At 37.0% G+C, this 25,869-nt stretch overlaps 1 protein-coding gene across 10 annotated transcripts in view; it reads right to left on the bottom strand.

Moving 5' to 3' along the window:
- Window positions 1-25,869, bottom strand: part of cacna1c (calcium voltage-gated channel subunit alpha1 C) — a 431,114-nt gene that overhangs the window by 318,846 nt on the left and 86,399 nt on the right. The gene's annotated exons all lie outside the window — the stretch shown is intronic.

The raw sequence follows: 25,869 nt of genomic DNA, 5'->3' as shown, positions 1-25,869 counted from the left end.
ACACCCTGTGTCAAAGTGGTGAGACACACTGTGACTAAAATTGTGCACAATATTCTAAATTTGCTGCCAGTGGCTGTAAACAGGAGCAAAGTACTCAAATCGTTGTGTGGTGAATAAAAATGGAACCTGATAGATTTTCCTATCTGAAAGGAACTGAACAAACTAAATGAGATGTGTTGCATATTGTAATTTCATATCTGGATAAAATATTAACAATACAACAGTTAAATCCTACTACTGTGACTGCTACTATTAGTGCTTTGGGAACCCATGAGATGAAAAGCATTTCAGCCTAACAGCCTGCACAGTAGCGCAACAACCTGGCTCTAAACTCAAAGTGGGACCACAGGAGACATTGCTCAGACTGTGAAATTGTACATCCATGATGTGTTTCCACGCCTCCACTGTCTTCAACAAATAACATACAAAAGGAAGTGTGCCTTCATGAAAATAAGTAAAAACCTTTCATTCATTTACTTTAGGAGAGAGAAATTAAGTTTGAAAACTGCAAAATTTCAGTAATACCTTTGTTAGCCTTTGTTAGTCCATGGCACAGATTTCATTAAACTTTTTTACAGTACCTATGTAATACTTATGTTACAACATAAAGTACAGTATAGCAAAATGTGATTAATCTCTTATTTTTAAACATCCTATGATAAGATTGAATTCTAAATTATAAATATGACATGAAAATAGTGTAAACAGAAACAAGAGACTAACATTTTCTGTTTTAATCTAACTTTTTACTTGCCAGGATGGAATTCTCTGAGATTTTCTGTGTATTTGAGTGGTCTGTCTTTACTGCAGTTGGTTCTGATTGGTTTTCTCCAGGATTATCATTGGACTGAGAAGTTGCACACTGTGGCTGAATGTGATTACAATGTTTTATTGCTTTGCAAATTATTTCACTGGCAAGGGGAAAAGAATACCATGGAATACTGTAGCTAGCCATTTTGTATGTTGTACAAAGTAGATAATAGAAAATGTCCTCATGTTTCAGTTGTGATGATGTTGACTTTTCGTCTTCTGTAATAAATTTATATTTGCACATTTATGTAATTCTATGCCATTTGTATCTTACAAAGTAATACTGATTTGCATTTAAAATAATTGTAAAAAATAATGTAGAGATGAGAAGCTATAATTTTAAAATATTAAAGAATAAGTCACTATCAAAATTAATAACTCTGATATTACACTGTCTTCCCACGTATTTAGAACCTTGCACAGTTTTCACGTTTTGTTTTTAAACACTGGCAGTTAAGACACTGAAGTTGCAATTAATATTTGTTGTATACACAACCTCCTCCACATGTGCACAGAAGAAAGATAAGTTAAGAAGTAAAGAGACAACATAAATGAAAATGGTCATTTCATGATTCATTTAGATGCACACAGTTGAGTAGTCTCTGTCTTTGTGCAAGAGTAATAGTTCACATGATTTTGCCAAATAGTTTCAAATAAGGATGTAATGATGGAGACAAGTATAAAAAATAAAAAAAAACATTGCATACCTCTTTGAGCACCATGAAATTGATCATCAAAAAGTAGAATGCACAGTATCATACCACCCAGGCACTACTTAGATTGGGCTATCCTTTCATGCTGAAGATGGGCAAGGAGAAAACTGCTAAGGAATGTCACTGTGAGGCCAATGGTGACTTTGAAAGAGTTACAAAGAGTAATATCTGAGAAAGTAGAAATGAATCATCAGTCAGCAATGATGCAAATATGTAGCAAAAGGTGTTGTGGTAAGATATGACAACATAAGAAAGTTTTGGTCTAAAGCTAAAGCTTTACATCTGATGCAAATCCAACATAAAGCATCACTCAGTCAACACCAACCCTGCTGTCAAGAATGGTGGCAGCTTAACGTTATTGTTCTGCTTCTCATTAGCAGGGACTGGGAAGATTGTCAAGACTGATGGGAAAATATTTAGAGAAAAGTACTGGCAAATCATAGAGGAAAACCTGCTACAATAAGCCAAAGCTATACTGAAGTGGTTTAAGAATAAGAAAGTGAAATGACCAGGAGTGACCAAGTCAAAGTCCCGGATCTGAATCTTATTCAGAACTCATGGAAGGAGTTGAAAACCGCCATTCATAACTGATCCCCAAGCACCTTCAGAGAGCTTGGGAATATATACCAAGAAGAACGGCCAAAAACTGAATCAAGCCAGTGCTCAAAATGACCTACACTTACCCAAAAAGACTTGCTGAATTAATTGATGCCAAAGGTGTCTCCATCAACTATTGATTTTATGGGTTTGAATTTGTACAGTATACAGTACTTTCCCTGCATGGGTTTCCTATGGATACTCAGGTTTCTTCTCATAGCTCAAAGACATACTGGTAGTTCAACAGGATTCTGGCCCTGGTGTGTGTGTGTTTTCACCCTATGATGGACTGGCGTCCCAATCAAGATGTATCCTGCCGTGTGCCCATTGATTTCTGGGATAGGCTCAAGCTCCCCTGTGACACTGAACTGTGCAAAACTGTTAAAAAAGGATTGCTCTGAATACTTATGCTGTATACAAACATATACTGATGGAAAATAGAAACGCAACACCTCCTCCTCCACACTCTGGCCCTCCTGTCTGCGTGGAACAGGCTGAAGAGTGACTCATATGTGAAGAGGACCTGATGCCACTGCTGATGGGTCCATCGCAGCCTCTGTCTGGCCCAAGCCAGTTGTGTGTGACGTCTAGGAGGTGTGAGCAGAGGGCCTCTGACAAGTTGCCTTGCTCTAAGGCCAGCAGCATGGAGCCTCAATGCCCTGTCATTGATGTGGGCATTGTGTCTGCTGGCAGTTTTAGCAACAGTACCAGTTGCAGATCTGAAACGATCTCTCAGATGGACCAGTGTTACGTCCCACTGTGTGTTTTTTCTGTTATGTCCACACTGCTGACCCTTGATTGTTCTCCCTTCCCCATTGGCCAACCATCACACCACTGTTTCAATATGATGTCATCATCAATCAGCCTTCAGCCAATCAGAACTCATTTTATTCACTATTTAACATGGAGGCTTTCAGAAAGAAAAGGCCTTTTGTTTGACTTCGGTCCCGTTTGGTTTTGGTTATCGCTTTGCTCCTGGTTATTGCTTCGGCTTCGTTTGTTGGTTTGTTTTGCTTTGTGTGTGTGTATTTTCGTATATCTTCGGCTTTGTTGTTTTGTTGGTTTTATGTTAGTTTCTTTGTACTTTCGTTTGTTTGTGTGTTCATCCTTGTTTTGTCATTACCTTGCCCCAGTGTTACATGTTCAACTTTTGTGTTCTTTTGTACCCTGCTCCTGTTTATTACTCTTGTTTTCCCTTAATTGTCTTCCTGGTTCACTTGTGTTTTTGTGTGAACTTTTGTATATAAGGTTAGTTTAGGTTGTTGGGTACACTTACACACTTAGTTGATTTTGTATTAGTACACTAGGTTAGTACAGGTGAGTGCCATTTGTCTTGTATGGTTTTGGGTAGTCAGTGCAGGTTAGCTAGGGTGTTGAAGACGCCAAAGACCGTGTGTTTCGGGTTTTCTTTTGTAGTCAGATTAGCTTTCCCTCACTGTCCTAGCCAGCTCCATTTTGTTTGTTATTTTTTTTCCTTTGGCACCACTCTAGTTCCTTACTCTTGTTTTCACGCTTCCTCACCAAAACCCCCCTGCTTCCAAAAAAATTATCCTAACTGTTACACCCCTTTTCCCCTAGACACTTGGGGTCGTAACAACCAGTCTGATGGGTTGGTCCTGCTCTGGTGTAGTCACTCGAGGGCGACCAGATCTTGGACGGTCATCTGTCCTGCGGTCTGCTGAAACCTTCTTTGCAGTCGGGACACAGTGGAGTGGCTTACTCCATAGTGTCTGGCAACACTGGCACATGACATGCCTGCCTGCAGCATGCCAATGGCCCTCTCCCTTGCTTCTGGGTAACATTCAAGGCATTATGGAATGCACAGAAAACTGACTTAGTGTGGCATTTTTCTTGCAATTACTTAAGCTTTGAATTAAGGCCTTTTTAAAGGTGACCTGATCAGGCATTGTTCCACCTGGACCTCGTTGGGTAACAGAGCTTTCGTGTGATTGTCAAGTTGCAATGCCTCACTGCACAAGCTGTATTGCTGGTCAGAGGGCTTAAAACAAATTGACAAATTTTTGTGAAAGTGGGTAAGCTACAGTATAACTATAGTATTCTCATTCCAGAAAATATTGCATTTCTTTTTTCCATCAGCAAATTTCAGTTTATTTTTATTTTGTTATTTTGGTTAAATTTACTGTAACAAATCTTACCCATAGTAGCAAGCATTCCAGTTTTAGATAAAATATTAAAGTTTAAAAATATATACAATATGCATCATTTTGTAATTTCACAATACAGGACAACATACTGTAGGAAGGATCTCATTCATTTTGCAGGGCACCGTATATACAAATATATACTATATTCTGACATGACTGTGTTACAAATAATTATTAACCAGTTCAGCCACAAATATTTTTTTGGATTGAAGGCATCATAGATGGCACAGAACTTCCTTTACCACTGTTCAGTTTCTTTCTCCTCAAGATGTAAATCATTTTTTAACACGAGGACAATCAAGAGTTGTCTGCTCTCCAGACATTCAAGGTTTTTAGGGTAGTTGTGCTTCTCTGAGATTCTCCACTAATTCATTCTACAACTTAATAAACTACCAGCTAGCATGGTGTAGCAAATTTTCTTTTAGATCACTAAATGTTATATAAACAATGTACTTAATTCAAAATAAAATAAACTATATAAGAAATTGGGAACATAATGCATCTGATCTGCATGATAATGTAAAATGCATAATGATCTAGCACTGTAATATAATGAGCACTTGTTAAATTATAATTTATCATAGAATTTTTAGTACAATTAAATCTGTTTCGCTTTGTAGTAATCTGTCATTTTCATGTGTGTTTAAAAAAAGAGAATGTAACCACAGCCCAAGTCAGCATCGACACAAATTCTATTAGTACAGTCAAAACAATATCACACAGAAAATGTAAGAAATATGTTTAACATCTGCTTGCTCAAGTTAAGATAGTTATTACTCAATCTTTCAACACGGCTTTAAGAAGGCCTTTGCAGAAGGAGTCCCTCTGGTGCTCCTGTATGCATGTCTCCATGCCCCTGTCAGATGTTTTTTTCTTCTTTCTGATGTCTGCATTCAATCTTAAATCTTCCTTCCAAAATGTGAGAGCTGGCAGACTAAAACAGTTAAACTGTATGTGCAATGTCCACGACCATGTTGTTTACCTGCCAGAACTAACATGGAGAATGGCACAACTAGATTCTACAAACGTAAAGACAAGGTTTTTCAAGAGTTAAAACCCCTTCTCTTCAGCTAGAAAGTGCTCAGCAGGTCAGAATATCGTTTGTAGGTTCTAAATGACCGTTACAGACCCACTGAGGCATTGCAGTGTCTAAGCATGAAATCCTTACTTTGATAAAGTAACACAAAACACCAATTTGATCAGGCAAAATAAGTTTTTATTAAATATTTCGTCTGCATACATATTTCCTACTTAAACTTTAAATCCATTTTAAGGAAACTTTACCCCACCTTCATTTTCATTTCCCCACAAACATTAACATAAACATAAACATTAACCTAGTACTGGTGTTGTTTCAAGCAGCATTTCCTAATGCTTTTTATAATGTCTACATGCAAACCATTTGTACAGTATACAAACAATGGCCAACAGGGCAAGAGCTGCTGTCCTCGGTATGACCGACCATTTTGAGATCCACAAAAAAGAATGTCTGATTTCTGAGGAGGCGGCACTAATGATGCATTAGTTTGGCACGTTAGCAGTGTCCTTATGCATTTTTAAAAAGTTAGAAACTATGAGCAAACAGTCCACACAGTGACTGATTTTCGATTTCAGTGTACTGCCTGTGTGGCCTTTGAGTACAGTAAATATATGCCTCACTGTCTCCCATTATCACAATGCTAAGCTGATAAACATATAATACAATGACCGCCAAGGTTTACCCACAGGGTAATGGCTCTTGAGGAGTTGCTATGGCTACAGCAGGCAACCTGCAATGTTTGTGAAGCAGTTTGTAATTATAACAAGATAAGGCAGTTACCTTTCACTATCAACATCATTAGACAATAAGTAAGAAGATGTTATCACTTTATTTTATGGGCAGTGGGTACCATTAAGATATCATTTTAGGACCAAATAGTTCCCTTTTGCTGACTAACAGGATGAAACAGAAGGTTTCATCACCTGATAGAAGCACTCAAAGATGTCAGCTGTCTCTGAATTGAAGCCTGTTCCATGTTCCCAATGATTAAAGCAGTCATTATTTCTAGCCAGCAGTTGCAGCATGACAGGGAAGCTGTCAAGGAAAAACTAAACATGGCCTTCTGCCTAACTCACAGCATACTATGTACGTGGCACAATTGTAAATGCAGATGTGTAAAATTGCAATTAATCTTGTTTTTCTACTTTGCAAAAGTATTACTTCATGGTACTACAGGTTCTCCATGAACAGGTTTTTGTAGAAATTGTGTAATAGGGATGTGTTAAAAAGCAAATTGCATTAGCAGACTTTTGTATACAAACAAGCCACTAGATACTGCAAATTGCTAAATGTATCTTAAGATGACAACATTTTGAAAGTCCAAAATGCAAAGGTACAGTAACTGTCCTTTTGTCCTTATTTTCTTTATAAGCAGATGGACAAAAATTTAAAGATTTATATTGATATATTATAATATTATCTGTTGATGCTAGCAGTGAACTTGTGGATTCTAAACTGAATAGTCAATAATGTTCTTTCTATCACAAGTATTAAATGAGCCAACGACAGATCATTTTTATTAATTGTCATGAAGATCATAACAGCATGGGATGGATGATGATCCACATTGCTTCACCCAGAAATTGCAATAAATCCAAAAATTTCCAGACTGAACGCCACACAGCAGCTTTCAGTAGAGACAGTATCAAAATGGAGGACTGAGGCAGCTCTAATTAATAACACTGCAAAGTCATGACACTGTTTACAACAGAGTCAAATCTGAACAATTTTGTTAATCCTAAAAACAGAATGATGACCTTCAAATCAAATTTGTAGCTTTTATGTATTAGTTTCCATGGGTTTAAGATGTTTTTTACTTAAATATGAATGGTTAACGTATAGATCTGTATAGAAACTGAGTGTGATAAGCAACAGGTTGGGTATTTACCAAGCCAGTTTAATATCTTGAAACTGTGCCATTAAACAGCTGTCATATCGACTTAGGTTTGTAGTTTTTTACACACAAAACAGCAACAAACAGCAAATGTAAAAACAGAGGCAGCGAGTACTGTATTAAGGAAAAAATATCATGGACATATTGTACAAGAAAACAAATCTTTCTCATTTAGCTGGCTTTAAAATACCCTTGGCTTCCTTTCTTCAAACACTTTTGTTTTCAAGTGTGGAGACACCCACCAGTAAACAGAGCTGAGAAGATTAATAAAATCTTTCTGCCATTAAAATTCAATCTATTTTTCTTTTGTTAACACATTGGGCTTTGGCCTTTAATTAGAAATAGGGGCTCACTGGGTTTAGTCATAAAACAGGTAGGCCAACTATACACAGACAAGACTTTTTTCACCTCAGAAATATCGCTAGATTATGCCCTATGCTATCACTAACTGAAAAGCTGATCAACACATTTGTGTTCTCTCGAATTGACTACTGTAATGCTTTACTCGCTGGGGTATCTAAATTTACTTTGAACAAACAGCAGTATGTCCAAAATTCAGCAGCCAGAATCCTGACCAGGTCTAGCGCAAATGATCACATTACTCCTATCCTGGAGTCCTTGCACTCGCTTCCGGTCAAATTCCGTGTAAACTTTAAAATCTTCATGCTCACCTATAAGGCTCTGCATGGCTTGGCACCTCAGTACCTGTCTGAACTATTATCGCCCTACTCCACACCTCTCAACCTTCCCTCTTCTAATTCTGCTCTCCTTACTGTCCCCCAAGCCCATCTACATTGTATGGGTGACAGGGCCTTCTCCTGTTATGCCCCCAAGCTCTGGAACTCTCTCCCCAAGGATATCAGAGAGTCACCTTCTCTAAACTCCTTCAAATCTAGACTCAAAACCCTTTTCTTTAGAAAAGCCTTTACTTAACTGGTTCCATTCTTCACCCCTCTGCTTTTCTTAGTACCACCATCCACGGTCTCCTCTATATATTGTAATTGTGTTTTATTTGTGTATTCTTTTTATTTATTGTCGTTGTCATTCTGTAAAGCTCTTTGAGAAGCCACCTTTAAAGGCGCTATATAAAATAACGTTTATTATTTTTTATTATTATTATTAAGTTAAACACCAAGGCAAATTGCTCCTTCTTTGCTGCATACAATTGGAAAACAATCAGAACAACAACTGGCTATTGAAAAGGAGAATGCACACTAAAGTAATAAAAATTGGTTTTCTGGATGCAAACATTATTTCCATAGATTTATGTGCTTTTGTTAATAGCATCACTAATCCTGTTATTTGGATTTCCTTGGTCCTACAACCGCAAATGAAATGAGCTACAGTTAAGGTAGTCCAGTGTTCCCTGTTTGCTACAAACACTGTGTATTAAGCATACTGTAGCTCTCCCCCCCATAGAATATTACATCATCTGGGGGAAAATGTACTCAAGCCAGAAGCTTTCTCTTTTACAGCAAAGCTTAAAGACAGAAGCTTACCCTCAGATGTTTGTGTCTGAGAGGTCATGTGCTTCTGACAGTATCCAAAAATACAATCCACCCACCCCAGAATTTCAAAGGTTAACTTTCCCAGGAAACAAGTCAATTCTTTTTTTCCCAGGAGCAGTGGCCTCTTTCTTAGTACATTTCGGTATGTTTATGTGAAAAGATGCAACCTCTGAGCTTCAGCGTGGCTGCTGATTGTAAGGCCTGTCAGGCCCAGGAAAATAAATAAGGCAGAGAAACCGCTATGTTCATACAGTATGAACACACTGTACTGTATGAGTGTCAGATATATAAACAGGTAGATTTCATGCGTCATAAATACAGTAGCTATTGTAATCTTATCCTATATGAAAACAGTATTGAAATGACTTCTTGCTTTCATACTTAAATCTTTGGGTAAGAGTTAAAATAAAATGGAGTGTTTTGTGCTTTACTATAACTAATACAGTATGTCAAAAGCCATAGGTAGAGTAAAGGGTGCTTTCACTGGTACTGTAAAGAATGTCATTAGTGTTGTAACCCAAGCCTACAAAAGCTTTAGAAAAGTGAGTCAATCGATTGAAACAGGGTATCTCACTTGTGATTCTGTAGCACTTCTGAGTAAACTGATTTTACTTCTATGAAATATTTTTTCATCTTACCGTGTAGCCATACTAGCAAAGATAACCTCATATCAGAGAATTATTGTCTCTTCTTTTAGTCTAAATGATATGGAAATACTGTATATTCTGTTGATGTGGAATTATTGGCATTTACCTTACACCTCTTTTTAAGTTCCAATGCTACAGATGTAACTGTATATCCCAAAATACACTGGGTCTGTATTAGTTCAATGATTCACAATTTTGGCCTGAATCCTGAAACCTAGTCGCACGTTGCTTGTTGAAGTTCCACTGGCTTTTGTATCTTTGATTCAGATGTAGCAATACTTTCTCTAATTGCCTTAATTTGTCCTCTCCACTCTGACATTATGCCATGGTGTTAAGTGGCCCTCAAAAGGACTGGTAGGGAGCTACATTATATAATGAATGAATCTATCAGGTCCGACATCACTTTTTACCAAGAAATAGGGTAGTCTGGCTCATTGAGGTCTTTCTCATTGTTGCATGTTTACAAACAATGGATTTGGAAATATATTGTGGTTGCTGCTGCAATATTATTATTTCCAGATACCTCATCATATTAGTACAATGGATCCTTTATTAATATTTAAATACTCTTCTAAACTTATTTGAATTAACAAAACAGCAATAAATTGTTTCTGTCCATGTACTACAGTACTTTAACATACGTGCATGTACTGTAGTGCATGTGTTAAGCATTTTATTCATTATGCAGCACTGTGATAATCATTGTGTCTTTTTACTCATGCATGGAAGCAACAAGTGCAAATTAGCTTACAAACAATACCCAAGAAATGTGTTTGCATTTTTTGAAAACGCTTTTTCTGGCATAAAAAATAAAAATATCCCAGAATTTTCCCACATAAACTGACCACTTTTCATTTTTCAAAAGAGTAGAGGTATCACCACAGTGCCCTGGCTAAAATCCTCTTTGGACTTGAAAAACCAGGCTTTCCTAAAGTTTCCTTTTCATTGGGAGGGAGACTTTCTTTCACTTTTCTACCTGAAATACTGGTGGCAGGCCTGCTGGCACATAATGACTATCACACATCACCCAGAAGCGTGCAGCACGTCAGTGAAGGATAAAGTTGCTCAGGTGGGTAGCTGCGTCAGCAAGCTTAGGCTCACACCTGAAGAAGGCTTCACGGCCAAAACGTTGTGTTTTCTTTCTCCCTTTTTTTCAGCATGGAATAAACCTATTACTTGTTCCAGTGAAGGATAAAGTTCTCTATGTCACCTGTTATACAGTACATGTGCTATGTGTAGTAAATGCAAGCATTATTATCATTATTATACTGATGCACATGATTGATGCACATCATCAATGCCAAGTGGAAATTCATAAGTTACATCTTGAGAACTGAAAATGAAAGGTCTTTCTTTGATTACCTGATGACTCTGGAATATTTCAAGAAGTGGACAGGTGAGATCCTATGATCAAAAAGATATTAAAACTAAACGAGACGGTCTGCTTATATTTGTAATATTTCACATGCTGTTCCTTTTTTTGCACAGAAAATTGATTCCATTCAGTGTAACAAAACGTATATTCAGATGGCTACTTACTTTACAGTGCATCTGGGATATTTTGTAATTTTTACAAAAAAGAGAACTGTATATCACATTGGAACGTTTTGTGTATTGACCTTAAAACCACTTCCTGTCATTTAACTTGTTAATTAGGATCCTGGCAATTCTAGCAGCTTTTTGCTTCTCGTATTTTAGTGAGTTCATATGTTTGTAATCTGATTAATCAGCTTCAAACCCAAGGAAACTGACCACTTTCCATGTGTCCATAATGGATACAATCTTAACCTTGCCTCTGGAAGGTTAATAATAGAATAATTACCACTTTAAGGTCACACTACTTTTATTTTATCTGAAAGGTTAAATATTTTGATGTAGAAAGAAATGCACAATAAATTCTAGATGCCATGAATACAGCACAGCAATGTCCAAGTGGATGGACTGGCAGACTGCCTGTTTGTCTTAAACATCTTCTGTTTGTACTCCATTCATGCATCTGCAATATTCACCCTAGCAGTTGTTGTTATTCTGTAACTGTTGACATTAAGTCACCTTTAATTGGATTTTTTAAAAAGTTTAATGGTTACTTTTCCTAGAAAACCACACAAATGTGTTAGCAGCCCCGTACAGTATACATAATATTTGCATCAGGAACCAGCAACTTTCTTAGAACCACAGCTGAAAGTTAGACAAGTGAGGCGGATGATACTATAAGGAGGTCTGAAGTGTTCTTTGAACAAATTATCCAAGACTGAACTTCATAATGTTGTGAAAAAGTACACAAAACACATGGAAATACACTGAACCATTGGATATTTTTTAAAATATCTTTACAGTTTCAGGAAAAAGGAACTGAAATATTGTTAACTTGATTGTTAGGTTGGAAAACACATGTATTGCATGCAAACTGAATAATTTCTCACTTTCTATAGAGGGGTTACACCAAGGTTGTGCTTCAGTCTCCATACTTCTAACTGGAGGGCTGTGCAATCAAGCCTCCACAGCACTTGCTGTTGGACCTCTGAGCAAGGTACTTGGTTTTGATTGCACTAATAATCACAGTTGTATAAACTGATATTACCATTTCTGGGAGTAACCCTGTGACTGGCTATTAGTCCATTTGGGGAAGGAGTCATATACCACAGTCTTTCAGACAATACAGAAAACAGGATATGCTCTGACATGATATTACTGCATATGGTTGGAGTGTGGAATAAGTATGTCATTTAAATATAAGTGCAATTTAAAAAATTGGAAAAAAGTCATGCTGTGTTTATGGACATAAACGTGCCCGAATTGCATAAATACCATACTGAAAGACAGGCCATACTAAACAAAAAAGTACACAATCTGGAGTTCAAATATTCTTAAATTAAATTAATGAATCAAACTTAATTAATGAATAAAGTCAACTTGGAACAGTCTGAAAATAGTATTATTTATTTTATATAAAGCACTTTATCTAACCAAAAAAAACAAACAATATTTGGGTCATTCTAATGCAGCAAGCAACCAATTTTAGCCTCCTACTGTATAAATATCTTCACTTAACAACTAATCCATTGGAAGAAAATGCCTCTTCAGTTCACTATAATATACACAGCACTTTTCCTACATTACTGTCTATCAATGTACAAACATTTTTAGCGCCTTGGAAACATAGGTCTCATTGGGTAAGATTGTAAGAGGTTTCATTTTTCAATTATTACTAAATGTCGCTGCAGTGACCCAAAATTATCTTTCTTGCTTTCTCGAAGCAGGGCCCATACATTGTACACAACTTATTGTAAATCAAACATGAAACCTAAAAGCTTTGTATTTGTAAGCTTTTCAAATAAAAATGTGAGGTTCGAACATTTGGAGAAGTACCTGTACTTTTAAGTACTTATTATACTGTATAATCCTTCTACCAGCTATGTTTGAAACCCAATGTGGGTGAAGACACGCACAATCCACAAGGCACAATTTAATGGCAGATCATAGTTTACAGTATCTTATACCCAATGACAAATGCATTATCTCTTATAACACCTCTCTTTATTTATAAATGCTGCTTTGGAGACTTTCCAAAGAGAATCCAAGTCATGCAACTAATTTAAATAGCCCCCCCCCTCACTTGCTTAATGAAAAAGTAGGCATTCCCACAAAACTGAGAAGCTTTCCTTGGAAATGCAAAGAGGTACCAAGGCTAAGCTTATTTTATGGGGAATGAATTTCCTAAGAAATGGAAAATGCGCTTGCAATCTGGCTTTGATACCCCAGCATCTGTAGCTCCAAAGAACATGACAACACTTCCATTCAGTCACATCAAAATAAAAATCAAGTCAACCAAATCCAATTCTCCTGAATCTTAAATTAAATTCCATAAGTGATCTGAACTTGTAAAAAGTGTGACTTCATTTTTCTTTTTTGCTTGTTAAGTTTCTTTCCTCTAATATGTTTTAGCAGGAAGGATAAAACAGCAATGTTCTCTGAATCTAAAATTATAGCATGTCACAGATAGGTCAAACCCAAAAACCCACCATACTCCCACACACTCAGTCACCCACGCACCTCAGTAGCTTGCAATTTCATTTCCTCACTGAAGCCAAGAAGCAGAAAAAAAATTAATAGGATAATGTGAATTGAAATGTAATTAGATCACTCTTTCTCTCTTCCTTTAATTCTAAACTTTTATATATATTGATGGAAAAAATAAACACAAAATTTTCTGGAATAAGAATACAATAGTTATAGCTTATGTACTTTCACAAAAAATGGTAAAGGAAGTTCTGTGCCAGCTATGATGCCTTCTACCAAAAAAATATTTGTGGCTGAACTGGTCAATAATTCTTTGTACCACAGTCATTTCAGAATATAGTATATATTTGTATATACGGTGCCCTGCAAAATGAATGAGATCCTTCCTACAGTATGCTGTCCTGTATTGTGAAATTACAAAATGATGCATACTGTATATATTTTTAAACTTTAAGATTGTATGTAAAACTGGAATGCTGAAATTAATGACTACTAAGGGCAAGATATGTTACAGTACATTTCACCAAAATAACAAAGAAAATAAGCTGAAATATACTGATGGAAAAAAGAAACACAATATTTTCTGGAATGAGAATACTATAGTTATACTGTAGCTTATGTATTTTCACAAAGATTTGTCAATTTGTTTTAGGCCCTCTGACCAGCAATACAGCTTGTACAGTACAGCTCTGGGACCCAATATTGGATAAAGCAGTTAGAAAATGGATGGTTTGATGGATGGAATACACAGTATTTCCACATACTGCATATTCCTTATTAACATGAAAATAAAAACTAAACTAGCAGTTTTTCATTCACAAAGAATTATGTGGTTGTCGATACTATGCAGACCTTTAGCTATTCTATAGTAATGAGCAGAAAAACAACTAAAGTATTTCTATACAACTTTTTGGTGAAGGATTGTGATATATAGAACACATATCTAACATGATGTATTTACTTTTGTATCTACTTATCGTCATAGTTGCTGAAGCAAATGGTACAGCATTTGAACGACTTGAACCACTCCACTTTCTCACAGGTTTCTAAAAATAAAACTGTTCTGATTTCCTCACTGTACTACGGTCCCAAAGGGAATTGCTCTAACATATGATCCATCCTGCCAAATACACTATGTTTTTCATGAACGAGAATATTAAAATTAAAAAATAATAAACTTTGAATTGATTATATATTAGCAATACAAAAAGCTGGTTTAAAATAAAAGTATATCAATGTTATCCATATTGCTAAAAATTCATAATGCATAATCATAATGCGATACAACATTATGCATGTAACAAGCAAATCCTCTAATTTGACAAATTTACCCTTTTTAGGTAAACTTCCAATTGGGTAAGTATGGTGATTAAAACACATTTATGAGAGACATGCAGGTCATGTACTGTATTTGCTTGTTACCTTGAAACTAAAGATTTTCTTCAAAGGTTTTCTGATACTTTACCTGTTGTACCTCCATAAAGTCATGCCAATTAGTTGGAGAGGCATTAAGAGCAATCAGTGCTGGCCTTTATACAGCTGTTAATGGTCAAGTGTTCAGCCATCGAACAAAATACTCCAAACTGTATAGTTCATTGTCAAATGCATTGGCAGGACTATAAACACTTAATATGGTACTGAACCTTGAGACTGCCCTGCCAGACCACAGAAATTGCTTTGGGAGCGAACACAGCCTCAGTCAGAAATTCACTTCCTGTCATACTAAGACTAAGAAAGACTACCCTTGCACTGGTTTAACAGCAACCTCGGGGAAGAATATCTTGTTCAGACACTTTACTCAAATTGATGGGGTTAAGTGATGGGATAATGGGAATGAATGGCAGTGAAGAAAAAAATCTGACTCATTATGACCGTTGGATTATTAGGGAGGGGGAAGACAATATTGCACACAAAAACTACAGGAAGCTTCTTCGGAGAAAAAATCATGCAAGCAGGAACAGCAGCATATTGTAAAGTTGGAAAAATCACCCTGAGCTTCTGTGGAGCTGTCTGCTACTAATCATCCATCCTTCCCTATGAATTATACTCTGAAGCCGCCTTGTTTTAGATCCTCAAAGTTATTAGATTCCCCTCCAGGTCAGGCTGGCCTAAAATGAGTGCTATGCCAATGGTTTTCAGTCTGCATATGATGAGCTAATCATCTTGACCCTTCCCACTTCTCTTGGCAGTCTAGGCGGCCTGTTTGCCTCCCAGCTCTTTCCCATGCGCCGCATGATTGACAGGATGGCACATCACAGGGCTGATGGCCGTTACTTCACAGGCATGAGTCATAGTGAAAAGACCCGTCTGGCAGCATCAATCTTTAATCACCAGCACAGGGCTGGCTGTAATAAAAAAAAAACAAGAAAAAATGATTTTTGTAATGAATGTTGCGCCAGCCAGGCTGCTTCCGTATTTATGGCACTCTCAGGGTGATGAAGACGGAGAGGTGGGCATAAATCCACCTTTGAGAAGCTCTTTGTCACAGAAGACTGCCCCAAAGCCTAGCCTGGGGGAAACAAGACAGCTCTGTTGAATAGAGCACGTATTAACTTCATGACCAAGCCAAGGACACAAAACTCCTCAATGCACATCCAGTTCAGTGTCTAGCAGGGAATCAAAGTAGGCAGAACATGAACAGTCTGGAGCTTACAGATGATGTTTACAGTTTGTTGGTATAAGAGCACAAACCATCAAAATAATATTAAAAAGTGGCAGATCATATTTCCTCTCTCTCTGTCTGTAGCAATGCACAAACCAATATACTGTATAATTGTTGATCTTCTGGCATTCTGATTCAGATTTAAAATAAAACTTCCTCTAAGCTGCCAAATCTTTAGCTCTTCCTCAGCATAGCAAAGATGGGGTCACTTAATTAGGAACTGTGTTTACAGATGACAACACAATTAAACAGTAAAATCAATCAATGTACACCTGCTTATTTATAAACACCTCACCTCAGATGCAAATTAAGTATCTTATCTAACCTCTTCTATCTATTTCTGACCAGTAAGGTTCACAGATCCATCCTTCAATTACTGTCTAGGAACATATTTATATATATATAGTATGTCACTGACAATATGTTAAATTAGTTAGTACAGAGAGCACTTCCAATGATGTCATCTTTAAAATGCAGGTGTCAAGGACCAGTACTGACCATTCTTTACATGTTGTAATTGAAGTGCCAAAAGTTGCCTGGAATCTGGATCCTTTGGAGACACCTACTGTATACATAACTGTCACAACCACCAGCTTCTGGTTCTAACTAAACCTGCTTATAATACATGCATGCCCTTACTCTAAGGTAGAAAAACACAACTTTTGGAGGGTCACAACCTATTAGGTTTTGTAGGTCTCTTTTTATAGGCCTCACCAACACCTCAGGAACTGAGACCTGCTAAAACTGTCACCAACACCTAGCTGTGTCAGGTAAACAGTTCAGTTACAATATGAAACTGGAACTGTGCACTGTCACACGCAGTGAAGATAAAGGAAATGCCTGTCATAGAAACATTTTAAAAGGGAATCCAATCTTCAACCAAAGGTATCCACACTGTTTCAGACAAAACATTCCTTCAGGATACATGAAGAAATAACTTGTGAGCTAGCGATTTCTTTTTAAGAATGAAGACATATTGTGGAATCTTGGGAATTGCCACTTACAGGTGCTGAATGAGCTCTTCTGGGGGAACACACAAATCCTGTGAAAAGGAGGTGAACCTAATACTAGTGGAGGGTATGTGTGGGTCATACTGTAAGCTCAGCTAAAGCTAACAACTTGACATTGGGTCTGTCATCTCTATTCGTCTGTGCAACAACTTCAGTCTCTTGAACAGCAGTAGCCTTATTTTTCATTTGCAGCTGATTTTTATCTTTTTTAGGAGTCCCTAGTTGTTGTTTTTTTCCTTTATGCATGTTAGCTGCCAAGCCTTTTCAGAAGCTGATGGACTGAAGCCTTCTTGGATGCTGATGGAGTGAAACCTTCAAGAGAAAGTTTATCGACGTTCTGAGGGCTAATACCCTGCTACGAAAAACAGATCAGAAACATCTGACCAACCAGCCAACTCTTCTTTTTGATTTCAGGCTCACCCTTCCTGAGCAGCGAATTCACTACTCCTTCAGCAACCATGGGTTGTTTTGTTAATGGAACATTAAGAAATGCTTAGCATTTTTCAGGCCCTATTAATAGACGCCCCACAGCAGCTGAAAACAAAACACATGACGGGCATTTTCCGATTAGCGGGAGTTGTAAAGCAATCACTACCGCTGTGTCAAACACTCCACTGAACCCCTGCAACATCAGAAGTGTGGTTTGAAATAGAAACATTAAGCCACCTCACATTATCACATCAGATGGATGGTAATGATACCGACAATTAAAGTACATGATCTTAGAGCGCTAGTTTCCCCTGGCTTTTAGAAACAAACCACAAAAGATCTTCATGTTGTTCATCGTTTGTAATAAAGCAATTAATCTGAGCTTTAAAGACTAATGTATTTCAGTCACACAAATGAATGAACCTTTTTTTAAACGATAAATGAATCCACTTACAATACATAGAAACATACATTACATATTTTTTGGAAAACAGACAGAATTTTAAAAAATAAAATAAGCTATGAGATGGCCATTAATTCCTGAAGAGGGATTAATTAATACAATTACTGTCTATGGTTTCTTCCATTTCAGACTTGCTTTTGTTTTTGTAATGACTTGACGAACCTTTTCAGATTTCACATTTCAAGTCTGTCACTTGTTTCCTGAGAATTAGTTTTATTTTAGGCTCTGTGGCACTGAGCTCCAATTCAGTCAAGCCTTCTTTTCCAGGAGATTATGTTGCTATGTCCACTGACCTTGCACTGGCTATGACACAACATCTTCTTTTCTCTTCTTAAAAAAATATGATAGCACAGCCAGCTGCCTCAAAACCACACTAATATGTAATTTAATTTCTATTCTCTTAATATGCCGTATTTAACTTGATACCTTGATTGCCTTTCATTTATTGTTCCTTTTTGTCTTAATCAAAATGTTTTACTCAAATGATAATTAATATATTAAAATAATTTATTTGTAGATAATAACAAACCTTGGATTTTATAGGCTAGAATTATCCTTATTAACCCTGGTCACATTTTTTAATGTCATTTTTTATAGTTTATAAAAGTTATTTAACATCAGGAAAAAGAAAATGTCCTTTTGTCATTCCTAACACTTCCAAATGTCAGTGCATATTACAGTTTTAAGTTATATATTTGTCCCACTCATTTGTTAAAGTTATATTTTTGTCCCTCCCCAGTAACAGCTGGTGTGTGGTGAGTGTTCTGGTGCACTATGGCTGCCGTCGCATCATCCAGGTGGATGATGCACATTCGTGGTGGTGGAAGGGAGTCCCCATTACCTGTAAAGCGCCTTGATTAGAGTGTCCAGAAAAGGGCTATATAAGTGTAAGCAATTAATTAATCAATCAGTCAGTCTAGTGCTGTGAAATCGGGATCTCTGGTAATTATGTTAACGTTTGTGTGATACATTTAACATGAGGCAGTATTGGGCACTGCAGGGTAAAAACATAAAGATTTCTGTAGTGAAGAATTTCAATGGCAAAGAAAAATTATATAATAACAGCAGTTTATCTACTTGGTATGTTTTCTTTTTCTTAAGTGCATTCAAACTCATAATTAGGAATGACACTGAAGATTTGCATTATTTCATGACTGTCTCTTAAGATAGACACAGAAAATGCACTTGAACCGCATCACCAGTTTAGAATACAAAAAGCCAATACATTCTCAGCTAATTGGTCAGTCTGTGATGTGTTGCTATTGTGTCTTAAATACATGCCAAATTGGGGCGGTCGTTATTGAAATGCTTGTTAGCAGCTGCTACTGTATAATCAATTAGGCAACCCTAGGGATGTGCACACACACTCACACACACACACATATACCCTCCCAAAGCTGAGCAGGCACAGAAATACAGTATAGCCTATACAGTATGTCACCACTGGATGCACAACGGGTTCCAACTTCCATGCTGACAATGCAATGTGCTTCTGGCACCTCCTATGGCTATACATGCTGCTATAGAATTTATTTTCCAAGGATGCAATGGTCCCATCTTGTATGCATTGTGGCATATGTGACAATTTAACACATATAATTCAAAACAAGCTTGTAGCTTGAGAGCCTTCCTGTGCATGCATACTTTTGTAGCTCCCCTACTCCAAACAAAATATACATAGTTTGCTTGTTTGTCTTTGCTTTTGCTTGTATGCTTTATCCATGTTTTGAAGCCAAATGAAGCCAAAGAATAGGAAACCAATGGGATCCAACCCCTCTGTTCCCTGACTGCTTATCGCCTGAAGCACAGTAACTCTGGTTCTCTGCCAAGTGAGTTCCAAGGGCCATTTGGAAGGAGACTCCCTTGCATACCTTGAAAGCTTTTCAAACTTCTTCTTCAAATCAAAGAAAACAAGAAACATGCAGAGAAGGTGAAATATGACTATTTATTTCGACAGACTCTTACCTGCAACTTCATTTTATGCATTCCTGATTTGTGTACATTGCAAGTCCCAGTTTTTCTTCTATCACACATTATTTACCTTTTCTAAATTTTTTTTCTGTGTTAACCACCTTTTAAAAGTAAAGCAGTTTCACAAAAGGCCTTCTTGCAGTGAAGCTATGAGGTATTTCCTTGGGAAAGTGTGAAAGTATAGCACCTTCCTCTAAAGTCCATTGATTTTGGCACAGAAACATTTACATCCCCAGATACCTCTTCCCTTTCATTATTTTAGATTCCTGCCTCCCAATACTTAAATTAAAAGTGTAAGAACTGAAGGATGCTAGTAACGATGCAAACGTACATTAATCCTCTGTTATATCCTGATCACAGAATAAAAAGCCTAAATGGGAGTTTGGAACAATGTTGTGTATGTCGTGGACAGGGGTACAATACCCTTCAACAAGGATTAAAAATTGAAGATGCTCCTCCCTTAAAGCCACTTCCACTCAGAAACACATTCATAAGAAAGGGATTATGACAGCCTCTTTAAATGCTGACAAAACTGCCTTCTTAATTTAGGGAGCAGTCCAAATATATACAGTACATCTTCATCAGGCTTATCAGAATTATTCATATTGATGCAGTATCATCAAACTGCCTGTATATTTGTTAAATAAGAAACAATGGGTGGGAGTGTAAAAACTCTGGTCATTGTGCCCATGCTGACTGTAGCAGCAGGCTAGAACAATGAAGGAGACTCTCCAGATTGGGGAATTAAAATGATTAAACCAACTTTAGAGGGCCAACCTTAAAACTACAGAGCTACAGTAAACATACCGTAAAAGATTCTGAAATATGAAATGGCTGTTTCTTGTAGTTCTAAATAAATCTAGAAAAACTGTGAAATACTTTGTTGGGAATATTACAAACAGCATTTTATCAGTACCCCTGGCTTTCTGAAGACTACAATATTTCATCTTTCAGATAGATGCCTTCACCCATGAAAGCTCAAGATATTACATATTAAACAAAATAAAATGAATGTTTCTACTGCAAAAGTGTATCCTCTACATTTTCCTATTGATAGGGAATGACTAATAACGAGACACATAAACACAAACTCTTCTCCCCCAGTATACCAAGGAAATAAACATTTATTTTTTTTGCAGAACAATCCAGCAGCCTATCTTAGATGCAAAAAAGAACTTATCACTACATTAATTCTCAAAAAATATTTCAGCAAAACAAAATGACTCTCAGGATAAGACATTATAAAGCATTTTTATACTGAATGCATTTATGGTTGATTTACTGTAGTTATTCACATTTTAATGCGACATTTTTGTAATTGTATCACAAATACACAGTTAACATCGAGTGGATGGGGAAGAGGGAGGCAATGTTTAGGGAAGCTTTTGTTTATTCAATAATGACAAGACACATGCAGTGACTAATCCATGCGTTTCTAAAGTGTGCGTTAATGTTCCTGGAGAAAACACTGCTCTTTTTCAAACACGCTGCCCTCGAGCCAGGAGGATAAGACATCCCCAGAATTAGAAGAGCTCCTCTTTCAGTGTCCATTAACCACCCACAATGTAATTATTCAGATGCAGCCAGACAAGACACATCGCAGCACACTTGAGACATGAGCAATACTTCTTACAATGTTAGCACTTTATAAACATGCCCCCCCCCAACTCACACACACAGGCACCTTTTATGCCAAACGACAAACAAATCCCTGGCCCCAAAACTTTAATAACTGAAACTGCATGATGGAACTCCACACCTCTGATTAAACCTCAGTCTGAATAAGTCAGTGTTGTACAGTCTGTGCTTTTTTGATCTGTGCTGTCACTTACAATTTCTAAAATCTTTTTTTAAAAGTGTACAGAAATGAATTAATTCCACCAATGAAGACAGTTTTTTATGTGATTATTTAGTATGAGTAGTAGCTTTACATCAGTACTATGGATTGTTGACTTACGATACGATTGGAAATAGTAGTTTGTGCACTGATTGCAATCAATGATGTCAGAGAAGCTCATATGTCCTGCATTTATACTATACATGGTTAGTTTTCCACCAGAATCAATGTTCATGACCTGCAGTTATTGGAACATTAAGATTGCTTCTCGAAGGGTAAACTAAGAAGATGCTATTCTTGTTTCGAAAGTATAATCATTTTTTTAGTTTCTACACTTGGTAAAATCTGGCAGAAAAAAACTTTTATTTGTTTTCCTTACAACTCCTGCCTTGATTTAAAATTTAGTGAATGTGAATAAAAAATTAAATTTAAGATGATCATGTTCTGAAGAATACAGAATGTTCTCAATATTTAGCAGTAATAAAAAATTTCTATCAGTATTTAGGAATAGCTTGCAACACTTTAACTCAGTTTTGCTTTACTTGCCTTAGAGCATAAGCTATAGAACAAGCTACACAATCTTGTTATTGAAGCCAGCACCCTGGCTTGGTGAGATCTTTTGATGAATTAACTACTTCCAAGTAGTCTAGATGAACCAAATAGACCCCACTCATTTGTAACCTTTCTTACGTTATTATGAGGAATATAAAATGCAGAACATTACTAGGTAGGTCTTATTAACACTATTACACTGATTAACATAAGAAAGTAACTAGAAATCATTAAAGCTGCATTAAACATCTGATATGTATGTAGATTCACCCTGAACTGTAGAACTGCCGCATATGTTGTATTTTTACACTTCATCAGTAATTAAGCAACGCTAGCCAATTAACCTGTTTGAGTATGATATTAAGACATTGTGTTATGCCTAAGGACATTTTAGGGGTCCCATTTGTGCTCACCTCCATATACAAAAGGGTATGAAATGTCAAAAACAGGAGAGGCAAAACAAATATACAATATGTAGTTTGCAATAGTGATGAGTATCGGTTAAGGCTCCGGACTCATATCTAGTAGATTGTGGGTTCAAATAGTGGATGGGGCACTTCTGCAGTACTGTTAAGCAAAGTACCACACTCAGATGGCTCTAGTTTTCACAGGAAAAGGGGATGTGGGCATACACAAGAGCTACACTGGTTCACCGGATTTAATCAGACTGCAAAGTCACAGCTCGGTAAAAGCAAGAGAAATGCCATTGAGAGAATGTTGCTGGCAGGAATAAAACTAACGTGAGGCTGTTAGTGCATTCAAGGTCTGATCATCCACTAGACTATACAAGTGCCTCTAAATGTCAATGCGAGCAAGACAAGACCAGCCTAGTCCTTATCAACCTGATGGATCACTTGAGGGCTTGCCTCCACACAGCGACAGCTAGAGACAGAGACAATGCCCAGGTGTTGACACGTGTGCTTCACCAATTATTACAGCTGCACCAACACCATCTTTTTGTGTTTTAACAGATAATGCTTGTTCCCAACAGCAAGGGCCACTCACAAATTCCTGCATCAATCTCTTAAACATATAACCTACACTCAACCAGACATTCAAAAGTACAGAATTATTAAAATGTATTCATGTCATTAAATGCATCCTAGGATATCCATACAAAGACATTCCTACAAAGATATAATTCTGATGCTTGTTAAGTGCTGTATACACTTAACATACACTTGTGTATGTTCTGCAGGGGCACATACATAGATACATACATAATTTCATAGAAAATCTTAATCTGTTCATTTTCTAACTGCATCATCCAATACAGGGGCACGGAGGGGTGGAGCCTATCTCAGCACACAACAAGTTCAAGGCATGGTACACCTTGAGCGGGACTCCAGTGCCACAAACACTCCCATACACCTCACAGTACGTCTTTGGACTGTGGGAGCAAATCAAACGCACAAAATCCGGGAGAGAACGTACAAATTCCATACAGACAGCACTTCAGAAATTGAACCTAGGACCCCTGAGCTGAAGGGCAGCAGTGCTAACCACTGCGGCATTGTGCCATCCCATAGAAAAAACGTCATGCAAAATTACTACAGAACAAACACAGACGACAACCATCAAGCATCTTTCATAGTAATAAATCATTTTGTGCTGCTTGATATACTGTAGAATGTGATTTTGAATGTGAGTATTGTGACGATCCTCCTGCTGGACATGACAGGCATGCTGTTTGCATGCTTTCCTCACAACATCACAACAAGGTGATAATTTGAGATCTCTCAGTTTTCTAGGACTGGCGCAGGTGTTTGAATAATCATTAAAAAAGGATTTGCTTTATGGTGTATTTTATAGTACAAACTGCTCTTGAAGAGGCATACAGTTCGTATAGATCATAGAGAGTGCTCAAATTCATTGCTCTGAGAATGGAAACAGAAAAAAATAAGCTACACCACAGATGGTTGCAATAAACCAATCTAATAAAGATTTATACATCAGCTTTTCCTGTTCTTGAACTGGTTTGTTAACATGCTACATGCGTCAGCAGGTTGCCCTGGGAGGACCTGTGATGAATGTTTAACAGCAAGATTCACACATTCATCAGCAAAAGCGCTCCAGTATTTCACCGCTATGAACTACCCCAAGCCAGTTGTACACTAATTTGCGTGGGTCACGTAGTGCTCTGTGCAAAACATGTGGCAAAATCTGTTTGTTTTTTTAAAAGGCGCACGATTGCAAGATTTTGAGTCAGGCTACTCCTTCAGTACTGTAAGTAGTTTCATTGTCAAAGCTGAACATGATGACAGTCTTAAAGATCTATTAAAGGTCATCAGGAAGTCATCCACCAAAAAGTAAAACCCAGAACACATGTGCAGACAAGATCAGATGAAACAAGTTAGCTCAAACTAGCAATACATATATAATTCATCAGCAAGTACTGTGTTCTGTACAGTCCCACAATAAACCCTTCAAACAGAAGTGCAGTAATAAAATTAAATAAATAAAGAAATCAAGGAAAGGTTAACAAGCTGGAGAAAACATTAGACTGCCATGAATCTAACAGCTGAAAATGAACCCGGTTACATACTCTACACAAAAAGCTTGAATTTTGCATTCCTAAAATACAAGTGATGTGGGTTTGAGCAATGTTCAAACTACTGCTAGCACACCAAAACTTGACATGCGATGTACTGCCTTCATGTTGGTTTGATTTTAAAAAAAAGTTATGAGATATTCTGAAGTTTCACTTACTTGAGCGGTGTTGCCTGGGCATTACAGAATTGGTTTATATAATAACGATGCTAATAGATTAGTGAGTTTAAAACAGAGGGTAAGTATTGATACGTTTAAAGCATGACAGTAAATCATAAATCAGAAGCAGAAAATAACAGCTATAAACTTTCCTTTAACTCCTCCTCTGGGAATGCACTCAAATTCCAAAGACAATGGTCTGTGAAGAAATTTATTGTAAAAGGATCCAATACTTTTTGAACAGATCTGGAAACAGAAATAATAAACAAAGGACTGACAATCATAAGTTTAATCTTCAATGCAATACAAATGCAATATCTATTCATTTATTTAATATTGGATCCATCTTGGCTATGGAGATGTTGAAAATTGGTTTTCAACAGGTAAATACTCTGCCATGTTTCTGACATTATTTACTCATGATAAGTTCCTTGATCTAAGTAACTACCTGCTTCATGAGTGAGTGAATGAACAGCACTTGATAAAACCCAAAAGCGCAAACAAAAAAAAACGAAGAGGTCAAATTAAAAGGAATCATTTTAAGTCTTTTTCAACGCCAGACAAGCTTGTCACATTTTTTTAAATGCGGCCTACTGGAAAAACAATAGTTTAAATGTGTTATACATATTTATTTCCTTTAATTTAGGTGGCATTGCCAACAACTGCTCTGCCTCAAATGTTAAAGAGAGAACCCTAAGTCAGCACATGCCAGCTGATTTCTGAAAAAGGCTCAATAGGCAAAATAGCTCCCTGTTCCTCTTCTGCTCTTGGTGCTCTGGTTCTGTGGCAGACAGAAGGCAATAATCAAGAGGGTGAGGGAAGGGGGGACTCAGCAGTTCAGCA

This window comes from Lepisosteus platostomus, chromosome 9 (assembly GCF_059453375.1).
Source record: "Lepisosteus platostomus isolate fLepPlt1 chromosome 9, fLepPlt1.hap1, whole genome shotgun sequence".
Classification (NCBI taxonomy): Eukaryota; Metazoa; Chordata; class Actinopteri; order Semionotiformes; family Lepisosteidae; genus Lepisosteus; species Lepisosteus platostomus.
Note: the sequence above shows the minus strand (reverse complement) of the source record. Positions and strands in the feature narration are given on the sequence as shown.